Source organism: Aotus nancymaae, unplaced genomic scaffold, assembly GCF_030222135.1.
Source record: "Aotus nancymaae isolate 86718 unplaced genomic scaffold, 86718_ANA_hifiasm-v0.15.2.pri h1tg000016l, whole genome shotgun sequence".
Classification (NCBI taxonomy): Eukaryota; Metazoa; Chordata; class Mammalia; order Primates; family Aotidae; genus Aotus; species Aotus nancymaae.
In genome coordinates, this window is record NW_026988428.1 from 34,929,835 (window position 1) to 34,941,803 (window position 11,969).

The window sequence follows — 11,969 nt, forward strand, 5'->3', positions numbered from 1 at the left end:
CGTATATAACCTCATGCCTTACTTTGGAGACAAGGGGCCTGTCAAGGGTCCCCTTTGGGGGCCAACCTACACTAAATGCTGGCCAATCTTCCCTACATAAAACCCTTAATTTCTCTGGTGTCATAGTTGCTTTATAATTTCCCACTAAGTCCCTTCTTCAAATTTTTCAGCATGGTTTCTAAAGCGGTGAAATGGCTATGGGAGTGACCCATATTAACACTTCAAAGAAACAATTCCCACAGTTAGGAGAGTGTTAGTTCACTCACAGCAGTTCCCGTTCTGCCTAGCAAGACACAGCATGGAGCACTCTCCGATTTAAATTCACTTCAATCCTTTTACAACACCCAGAGTTCTTCACTCAAGCCTCCTGTGGCTGTCTCTAATTCTTACAAATTGCTCGATGCATGAGGCCCTTCCTAATGGGCCTGAAACCTTTTACGACTGATGAGTCCAGTTGGACCCATCTACACACACAGATATACATCCAATAGCTCTCCTTCCAATTCAAAACGATAAGCAAAATCTTCCAAGGTTAGTTACAGAGAGAGCTACCTCGAAAAGTGCCAATCTGGCATCCGTGGGTGATCAGGCCACGCTTCCATCCAAAATGGGGTGGGCTACTTTCCCGGGTTCAATCTTACCAAATTCAGTTGTCCAGACTTCCCCAAATACTCGTTCTTCCTCTGTGTTCACCCACTGGGTGGATCCACACTGCAGGGCCTCCCTGCTCCGCTCTGGCGAGGCTTTTCCACCGGGCACACACCTGCCCAGGAGGGCTCTCAGGATACGTCACCCCAGCGAGCAGGAGTCCCCCTGCAGGGATGCTCCACAGGGCTAGGCAAACCACCTAAGAGACTTTTTCCCCTGCCATCTGCTATCCAAGACTCACTTCCTGGCCAATGCACCAAAAATGTAGCAGGAGCGGCTGCGGGGAAACGGATCCAGCCGGGAGACCAGGCAGTAATTTGTCAAAAACCCAGCTCCTCTAACAAAGGAAGGTTCTGCCTTTATATAGGCTTATATTTTAGATGTTACATGTGGAAGAATCTTAGGTTCATACTTTTAGGACTCACATGTGAAAAGGTGTTGGTTTCCAGTTTCAGGAATCACATATGAAAGGGTTCCAGTTTACAGTTTTAGGACTCACATGTGAAAAGGTTTCTGGTTTGATCTTGTTTTAAGTAAAAATGTGCCTTCTGGAGAGTTTCCCCAAGGCCTAGCCTGTCACCTATAGGAAGGTAAAACCAGAGGCGCCAGTCGGTCAACCTTTTCTTCTATTGAAATGCAGCATGATAGTCATGGGGGAAGTTGATGTGAGAAGCCTGGGTCTCCCTCTTCAGTCTTAGCTACTTGGGAGGCTGAGGCACCAGAATCACTTGAACTTCGGCGGCACAGGTTGCAGTGAGCTGATACTGGGACACTGCACTCCAGCCTGAACAACAGAGTGAGAAACTGTCTCAACAAATAAGAAATTAAATTAAATTAAGCCCTTGGCCAGGTTCAGTATGTTTCATCCCTGTAATCCTGGCAATTTGGGAGACTGAGGTAGGAGGACTGCTTGAGGCCAGGAGTTTGAGACTGACTTGGGCAACATAGTGAGGTCCTGTCTCTACAAAAAAAGTAAAACTAACAAAAAACAAAACAAAACCCGGGGCTGCCTGCCCTCAGCGGCGGCGCCTGATGAGGGTGCTATGGCCGCTGGGCGCAGCGTTTAAGAGTGGTGCACGACCCGCGGCGGCGATGAGGACGACGACCAGTATGCTTGGTGCCCCTGTCTGCAGAGTCGCCACTCCCGCCTCTTCTACGGTCTCTGCAATGCGGGCCCACGGCTTCCTCCTTTCCTGCCCAGCTCCCCGCGGGCCTCGGGGTTGCAGCAGCGAGAAGCACTGAGGAGCACCAGGAGGACCTGGCTGGCCGTAAGGATTCATGCGCTCGCCACCCCGTTCGGCCCGGGCTTCATGTGAAAGAGGGACGGGCCTGGCCCCCCCGGCCCGTGCCAGACTCCTCGAGCGCCCCTCCGGCCCCCAGGGTCCCAGCAGCCACCCCCAACTGGGCCGCGGTGACAGGCCACGCAGGGGTGGAGCGGCGGGTTCGGCCCCTCCTGAGGCTGTCTATGTCCCTGTGGAGCAGCCGCAATCTTGAGATGCTATTGTGCCATGAATCTCCATGATACAAGGAAATCAAGGCAAAGAAAGATTAAATCATTTGCCTGAGGTCACACACCTGGTCATAAAGAATGCTGATGGGAGAACCATTTTCCTAATTTTCAAATTGTAGAGCTGTTTGCCATGATGGATGATCAGCAAGCTTTGAACTCAATCATGCAAGATTTGGCTGCCCTTCGTAAGGCCAGTCAACCAGCATTATCCTTGCAGGAAACCAGAAAAGCAAAATCTTCATCACCAAAAAAACAGAATGCTGTCCGAGCCAAATTTGAACATAGAGGAGAAAAAAGAATCCTTCAGTTCCCCAGACCAGTTAAACTGGAAGATCTGAGATCTAAAGCTAAAATTGCCTTTGGACAGCCTATGGATCTACATTATACCAATAACGAGTTGGTAATTCCATTAACTACTCAAGATGACTTGGACAAAGCTGTGGAACTGCTGGATCATAGTATTCATATGAAGAGCCTCAAGATATTACTTATAATAAATGGAAGTACACAGGCTACTAATTTAGAACCACTGCCATTACTAGAAGGTTTGGACAATACAGTATCGGTAGCAGAGAGGAAAAAAGGGCTTTCTATAATAGTAGAGATAGAAGTTCTCCTCCCCCAGGATACATTCCAGATGAATTACACCAGGTTGCCCGGAATGGGTCATTCACTAGTATCAACAGTGAAGGAGAGTTCATTCCAGAGAGCATGGAACAAATGCTGGATCCATTATCTTTAAGCAGTCCTGAAAATTCTGGCTCAGGAAGTTGTCCATCACTTGATAGTCCTTTGGATGGAGAGAGTTATCCAAAATCACGAATGCCTAGGGCCCAGAGCTACCCAGATAATCATCAGGAATTTTCAGACTATGATAACCCTATCTTTGAGAAATTTGGAGAAGGAGAAACATATCCAAGAAGGCATCATGTTTCATATCATCATCAAGAGTATAACTTTTCCAAGAGCTAGAAGGACCCAGGGGACCAGCTTCTGGTCTCCTGTTTCAGTCCTACTGATCACTCCTTAAGCACTAGTAGTGGAAGCAGTATCTTTACCCCAGAGCATGATGATAGTCAAATAAGAAGGAGGGGAAGTGACACAGACAATCCTACTCTGACTGTAATGGACATCAGCCCACCTAGCCGTTCACCTCACGCTCCAACCAACTGGAGACTGGGCAAACTGCTTGGCCAAGGAGCCTTTGGAAGGGTCTACCTCTGTTATGATGTTGATACAGGAAGAGAATTGGCTGTTAAGCAAGTTCAATTTGATCCTGATAGTCCTGAGACCAGCAAGGAAGTAAACGCACTTGAGTGTGAAATTCAGTTGCTGAAAAACTTGCTACATGAGGGAACTGTTCAGTATTATGGCTGTTTGAGGGATCCCCAGGAAAAAACACTTTCCATATTTATGGAATATATGCCAGGGGGTTCAATTAAGGACCAATTAAAAGCATATGGTGCTCTTACTGAGAATGTGACTAGGAAATACACCCATCAGATTCTGGAGGGTGTCCATTATTTGCACAGTAATATGATTGTCCCTAGAGATATCAAAGGCACAAATATCCTGCGAGATTCAACAGGCAACATCAAACTAGGAGATTCTGGGGCCAGCAAACGGCTTCAGACCATCTGTCTCTCAGGGACAGAAATGAAGTCTGTCACGGGCACACCATACTGGATGAGCCCTCAAGTAAACAGTGGAGAAGGCTATGGAAGAAAAGCAGACATCTGGAGTGTTGCATGCACTGTGGTAGAAATGCTAACTGAAAAGCCTCCTTGGGCTGAATTTGAAGCAATGGCTGCCATCTTTAAAACCGCCACTCAGCCAACAAACCCAAAGCTGCCACCTCATGTCTCAGACTATACTCGAGATTTCCTCAAACAGATTTTTGTAGAGGCCAAACTGAGACCTTCAGATGATGGAACTCTTTTTTTTTTTTTGAGACGGAGTTTCGCTCTTGTTACCCAGGCTGGAGTGCAATGGCGCGATCTCGGCTCACCGCAACCTCCGCCTCCTGGGTTCAGGCAATTCTCCTGCTTCATCCTCCTGAGTAGCTGGGATTACAGGCACGCGCCACCATGCCCAGCTAATTTTTTGTATTTTTAGTAGAGACGGGGTTTCACCATTGTGAGGTTTGTTCTTGGGTTCTTGCTGAGTTTAAAAGGAAGAAACTGAGGCCAACACAAGAAGATCCAATATGAAGGAATTTATTCAGCCTCCCGGGCGAGGTTCTGCGGAGGGACCAGAGAAATCGCACAGACTCCTCTCAGACGTGGGGTTTTATAGGGAGTGGGAGAGCTCGACTGGTTGTGGGAGAGCAGCACTACTATTGGGTAAGGTTACAAGCCTTTGTTTGCATACAGGACTTAGCTGCTATTGGTTAGAATTACTTGCCTGCTATTGGCTAGAAAGACTTGGCTGCTATTGGCTAGAAAGACTCGGCTGCTATTGGCTAAAATCACAAGATCCTGCTTGCATACTGGGTTCTTTAAGGGAAAGCCAGGCTGTGCGAGAAGGGGAAAAAGGAACAACCCAAGCATATCCGAGCTTTCGGAAAAAAGGCAGAGGGGTGTGTGCGTCCGAGCTCTCGGTGAGGCAATCGGCCTTACAACCATGTTGACCAGGATGGTCTCAATCTCTTGACCTCGCGATCCACCCGCCTCAGCCTCCCAAAGTGCTGGGATTACAGGCGTGAGCCACCGCGCCTGGCTGATGGAACTCTTAAGGCACATGTTTGTGCATTATCACTAGCAGCCAGTTACCTCTCCTGTGCCTCTACCTAGCCCCCATCTATTCATTCACCTTCTCTCTGACTGCACTTTTCTTTTTTATAAAAAAAGAGAGATGGGGGAGAAAAAAAGACGAGGGAAAGTATTTCTCTTGATTCTTTGTTAAATTTGTTTAATAATAATAACCTAAATTTTTTATATTTAATCTTTTTTCCTTTACAAGAACTTGAAACTTTTTTTAAAATTTTTATAATGTTCTGATGTGGATCAGAGAGATAAAGTACTTTAGTACATAGGCACTCTTTCTAGTACACAAACAAATCATTTGGAATACCTAAAGACTGTAGAGTCTTTTCCTCTATCACTGACATATCAGTGGTGATGGGAAGACATGGAAAACAAGGAGAAGAACATGATGTATAATTTGTAGTTTTTAGTGATAGTATTTAAAATATATCCTCATTTATGGGGTTGAGCCCTAAACTTTAGGGTAGGTACTCAACTTAAAGAGTATAGGTTTCTTCTTATATCGGCATTCTTTAGATCCTAACCTCTGTCTACCAAGCTTTTTGCTCAGTAGGAGTCTTGATAGAAGATACAAATCTCTAAGAGCTATGTTTATTTGTAATCCTAACCAGTATAATAAGCAAATACACTATAATAGATCCATCTTACTGGAATCTGTAAACCTTGAGGGATAGCTTTCTGCTTAAAACAAAACACACACACACACACACACACACACACACACACAGCTTTTTTATTTTAAAGTCAAGTCATGAGCATATCCAAATAAAAGACAAAAGGAGACTGTTCTTATTAAATGTGTGAGCAACCTGTCTCTGTGGCGCAATTGGTTAGCGTGTTCGGCAGTTAAATGTGTGAGCAGTATGAGACCACATTTGCCAGTCAATAGAAAAAAAAAAAAGAACTAGGTGTTTAGTATATTTTAAACTGTGTTTTGATTGTTTTACTTGAGGGAGAAGTCTCAAAATTAAAGGAATGGAGAAATTAAAAAAAAAAAACAAAACCCTCTTTAAGCCTGGGCACAGTGGTTCACACCTGTAATCCTAGTCCTTTGGTAGGCCAAGGTGGAAGAATGCCTTGAGGCCGGGAGTTTAAAACCAGCCTGGGCAACATGGCAAGACCTCATCCCGATAAACAGATTGAAATACAAACAAAAACTCTTTCATTCTGGATTTTCCCCCCAGTCAGCTTGTCAAACTTAGTAAATTAGTATCTTAAAATGGCAAATCACTGCAGTTATTACCTCTACTACAAAAAGACTTTATCTAGAGACTTTACCTTTCCCTAAAGTTTCATTTTTCCATATCTTTTTTTTTTTTTTTTTTTTGAGACAGAGTCTGGTTCTGTCACCAGGCTGGAGTGCAGTGGCTCGACTCCGCTCACTGCAACCTCTGCCTCCTGGGTTCAAGCAATTCTCCTGCCTCAGCCTCCTGAGCAGCTGGGATTACGGGCACATGCCACCACACCCGGCTGTTTTGTATTTTTAGTAGAGACAGGGTTTTACCATGTTGGTCAAGTTGGTCTTGAACTCCTGACCTCATGATATGCCTGCCTTAGCCTCCCAAAATGGTGGAATTACAGGCGTGAGCCACTGTGCCCAGCCCACAGCTTGGTTTTATACATTGTAGGGAGACATGAGACATCAACATGTGTAAGATGTACATTGGTTCAGTCTGGAAAGGTGGGACAACTCAAGACTGGGGAGAAGTCTTCTGTGTCATAGTTAAAGAGACAAACAGTTGCATTCTTTGAAGTCTCTGATTAGCCTTTCACTGAATACACATGTGAGAGGAGGGTGGAGGAAAGAATCACTTATGCTTAGGCTGGGCGGTGGCTCAAGCCTCTAAACCCAGCACTTTGGGAGGCCGAGGCGGGTGGATCACAAGGTCAAGAGATCGAGACCATCCTCGTCAACATGGTGAAACCCCGTCTCTAATAAAAATACAAAAAATTAGCTGGGCATGGTGGCGCGTGCCTGTAGTCCCAGCTACTCAGGAGGCTGAGGCAGGAGAATTGCCTGAACCCAGGAGGCGGAGGTTGCGGTGAGCCGAGATCGCGCCATTGCACTCCAGCCTGGGTAACAAGAGCGAAACTCCATCTCAAAAAAAAAAAAAATACAAAAATACAAAAACTGGCCGGGCATGGGGGCTCACGCCTGTAATCCCAGCACTCTGGGAGGCCAAGGCAGGCAGATCCTGAGGTCAGGAGTTCGAGACCAGCCTGACCAACATGGTGAAACCCCGTCTCTACTAAAAATACAAAAAAAAATTAGCTGGGCATGGTGGTGCACATCTGTTATCCCAGCTACTCAGGAGACTGAGGCAGGAGAATGGAAATCGGAAGGCAGAAGTTGCAGTGAGATGAGATTGCACCACTGCACTCCAGCCTGGGTGACAGAGTGAGACTCTGTCTCAAAAAAAAAAAAAACCCAAAAATTAGGTTGGCATGTGGCAGCACACACCTGTAGTCCTAGCTACTCAGGAGGCTGAGGCACGAGGATCACTTAGCCCAGGAGTTTGAGACTGTAGTGAGACACTGCACTCTAGCCTGGGAGACAGACCAAGACCCTGTCTCTTAAAGGAAAAAAAAAAAAAAGGCCGGATGCAGTGGCTCACACTTGTAATCCCTGTACTTTGGGAGGCCAAGGCAGGTGGATCACTTGAGGTCAGGAGTTCAAGACCAGCCTGGCCAACATGGTGAAACCTTGTCTCTACTAAAAAAATACAAAAATTGGCCGGGTGTGGTGGCTCACACCTGTAATCCCAGCACTTTGGGAGGCCGAGGGGGGCAGATTATGAGGTCAGGAGTTTGAGACTAGCCTGACCAATATGGTGAAACCCCGTCTCTATTTAAAAACAAAAAACAAAAAATAAATTAGCTGAGCATGGTGACACATGCCTGTAATCCCAGCTACTCAGGAGGGTGAGGCAGGAGCATTGCTTGAACCCAGGAGGCAGAGGTTGCAGTGAGTCGAGATCAAGCCATTGTGCTCCAGCCTGGGCAACAAGAGCGAAACCCTGTCTTAACAACAACAAAAAAGGGCCAGGCGAGGTGGCTCATGCCTGTAATCCCAGCACCTTGGGACGCTGAGGTGGGAGGATCACGAGGTCAGGAGATTGAGAGCATCTTGTCCAACATGGTGAAATCTTGTCCCTACTAAAATACAAAAAAATTAGCCAGGTGTGGTGGCATGCGCCTGTAGTCCCAGCTACTCGGGAGGCTGAGGCAGGGGGAATCTCTTGAACCCAGGAGGCAGAGGTGGCAATGAGCTCAGATTGCGCCACTGCATTCCAAACTGGTGAAAGAGCGAGACTACGTCTCAAGAAAAAAAAAAAGGTAACAGCATTTACTTCAAGAAGTTATAGTGGGGAATAAATGAGTTAATATACATAAAGCACTAAAACCAATGATGGCACAGAGTACCTGTTCAATAAATGTTATTATTCTCATTTCAATTGGAACATGAAAAACAAGTAGGAGTAATCTAGGGGGAAGGGAAAGGGGGAAAAATTCTACGCAGAGAGGGCAGCAGGTGCACAAGCCTAGAGGAAGAACTGCCTGGCCTACAGAACTGAAAGATTAGTCTCTCTTTTTTTTGTTTTTTAAGAGATGGGGTTTCACCATCTTGGCCAGGCTGGTCTTGAACTCCTGACCTCGTGATCCACCCATCTTGGCCTCCCAAAGTGCTGGGATTACAGGCATGAGCCACCAAGCCCGGCCTAGATTAGTTTCTTAGTATAGAAAACTCAGTGGAAAGAGATACCATACAATGAGGTTGGCGAGGCAGGCTGAGGTCAGTACTGAAAGGCCTTGTAGACTGTGTTAAGGAGACTGAATTTGATCCTAGGAGTCTGAGGAAACCTGAAAGGTTTTTTTGTTTGTTTGGTTTGAGACAGAGTTTTGCTCTTGTTGTCCAGGCTGGAGTGCAGTGGCACTACCATGGCTTACTGTAATCTCTGCCTCCCTGGCACAAGCGACTCTCCTGTCTCAGCCTCCCAAGCAGCCAGGATTACAGGCATGCGCCACCACACCTGGCTAATTGTTTTGTATTTTTAGTAGAGACGGGGTTTCATCATGTTGGCCAGGCTGGTCTTGAACTCCTGACCTCCTGACCTCCTACAGGTGATCCACCTGCTTCGGCCGCCCAAAGTGCAGGGGTTATAGGCATGAGCCACCGTGCCTGACCAAAAGGTTTTATAAGGAGAGGTGACAAGCATAGATTTGCAATTTTAAAAGCTCTCTCTGGCTACATACAACGTGGAGAAGTGGTTGGAGGGAAGACAAAACACATGGCAGGGAAACCAGTAAGGGGGCTGCTGTAGAAGTCAGGACCAGAGGCTTGCAGCTTAGCGTAGGGTAGTGGCAGAGAAGACAGAAGGAAGCTGGCTGATTGAAGAACAGCTAGAAGGTAGAAGCAACAAGATGCGCACGTGTGTGTGTGTGTGTGTGTGTGTGTGTGTGAAGGGGTGCAATGGAGACAGAGGAGTGTGTGTGTGTGTGTGTGTGTGTGAAGGGGTGCAATGGAGACAGAGGTGTGTGTGTGCACGCATGTGAAGGGGTGCAATGGAGAAAGAAGTGTATGTGTGTGCCTGTGAAGGGGTGCAATGGAGAATGAGGTGTGTGTGTGTGTGTGTGTGAAGGGGTACAATGGAGACAGGGGGTGCGTGTGTGTGCGCGCATGTGAAGGGGTGCAATGGAGAAAGAGGTTGTGTGTGTGTGTGTGTGTGTGCCTGTGAAGGGGTGCAATGGAGAAATAGGTGTGTGTGTGTGTGCGCGTGTGAAGGGGTACAATGTAGAAAGAGGTGTGTGTGTGTGTGCCTGTGAAGGGGTGCAATGGAGAAATAGGTGTGTGTGTGCGCGTGCGTGTGTGAAGGGGTGCAATGGAGAAAGAGGTGTGGGTGTGTGTGTGTGTGTGAGAGAGAAGTGGTGCAATGGAGAAAGAGGCCTAAACACTAAATAAATATCTGAGGAAAGGGCTGAGTGCAGTGGCTCACGTCTGTAATCCCAGCACTTTGGGAGATCAAGGCAGGTGGATTGCTTGAGTCCAGAAGTTCAAGACCAGCCTGGCTAACAGGGAAAACCCTATCTCTACTAAAAATACAAAAATCAGCTGGGCGTGGTGGTGCGTGTCTGTAATTCTAGCTACTCAGGAGGCTGAGGTGAGAGGATCACTTGAGCCCTGGAGGTCAAGGCTGCAGTGGGCCATGATAGCACTACTGTACTCTAGCCTGGGCGACACAGCAAGACCCTGTTTCAAAAAGAAAATGAATAAATAAAAAAGTCTGAGGAATGACGTGTTCCTGCCACATTCTTTCATTGCATGAAATGCCTTCCCCTCTACTTCATCCTTCCAGACATAGTTAGTTCCTTCCTATTTTCTCCACAAAACTCTGATTTTGTCTCCTTCTTTCCAAGAGAGTTCTGGAATTTGAGTTGAACATTCTTGAGTAGTTGACATGACTCAGAAACTACCTGAATATGGCCAGGCACAGTGGCTCATCTCTGTAATCCCAGAACTTTGGGAGGTTGAGCTGGGCAGATCACCTGAGTTCAGGAGTCCAAGACCAGCCTGCCCCACATGGTGTAACCCTGTATCTACTAAAAATACAAAAATTAGCTGGGTGTGGTGGCAGGTGCCTGTAATCCCAGCTACTTGGGAGGCTGAGGCAGGAGAATTACTTGAATCTGGGAGGTGGAGGTTGCAGTGAGCTGAGATCATGCCACTGCACTCCAGCCTGCGGGACAGAGTGAGACTCTGTCTCAAAACAAAACAAAACAAAACAACCTGAATAAGGAGACCACGTCTTAGTCAACTTTCTTTTCTTTTTCTTTCTTTCTTTCTTTTTTTTTTTTTTGAGACAGAATCTCATTCTGTTGCCCAGGCTGGAGTGCAGTGGCGCGATCTCGGCTCACCACAACCTCCGCCTCCCATGTTAAAGCGATTCTCCTGCCTCAGCCTCCTGATTAGATGAGATTACAGGCATCTGCCACCATGCCCACCTAATTTTTTTATTTTTAGTAGAGACGAGGTTTCACCATGTTGTCCAGGCTGGTCTCGAACTCTTGACCTCAGGTGATCCACCCACTCATCCTCCCAAAGTGCTAGGATTACAGGTGTGAGTCGCCTCGGTCAGCCGTCTTAGTCAACTTTTTATCCCATCCACCCCATCTACCCAACACTTGTGAAGATCCAGAACCATGTTTTAAAACTTCTCCTCTGACTGCACGAGTGGTACAGTCATTAATAACCTGTGCTAATATAAAGCTCTGTGACCCCATTATACAGATGTGGGAGCTTTCACAGCTGTACTCTCTTTGGATCCTCACAGAATTCTTATAAAATAGGTACTACTATAAGGGAAATAAACTCAGAACTAAAGTGACATATCCAAGGTAACATTCACGAAAAGAAATGGCAGTGCCAAGATTGAACCTACATCCAGGGAACCCACCTGGGATGCTCTACCACCCTCCATGAAGATTGAATATTCATATATATCCAGGAGGACTGCTAACTCTTGGAGGCAGCTGAGTACCACTTCTGGGAATCCTTCTTGGTTTCAAGTATTTATTCGAAAATGTTTATGGAGCACCCTCTATGTGCTAACTACGGCAGTGTTGGAGGTGCAGCAATGAAGAAGGCAGAGAAGATGCTTACCCTCATTCTAGTTCAGGGAGCCATCAAAAAAGGACACAAATATATAAACACTATAAGTGATAGATGCTATAAACAAAATACAAGGCCGGGCGCGGTGGCTCACGCCTGTAATCCCAGCACTTTGGGAGGCCGAGGCGGATGAATCACAAAGGCAGGATATTAAGACAATCCTGGCCAACATGGTGAAGCCCCGTCTCTACAAAAATACAAAAAATTAGCCGCGTGTGGAGGCACACACCTGTAGTCCCAGCTACTGGGGAGGCTGAGGCAGGAGAATCGCTTGAAACTGGGAGGCGGAGGTTGCAGTGAACCGAAATCCCGCCACTGCACTCGAGCCTGGGCGACAGAGCGAGATCCTGTCCCAAAAGAGAAAAAAAAAAAGAGAGAG

The 11,969-nt window shown here is 46.7% G+C and overlaps 1 pseudogene; it reads left to right on the forward strand.

The window, feature by feature from the left end:
* The first annotated feature begins 2,237 nt into the window (after positions 1–2,237).
* LOC105715975 (mitogen-activated protein kinase kinase kinase 2-like) lies at positions 2,238–4,918 on the forward strand (annotated as a pseudogene).
* Positions 4,919–11,969: the final 7,051 nt, after the last annotated feature.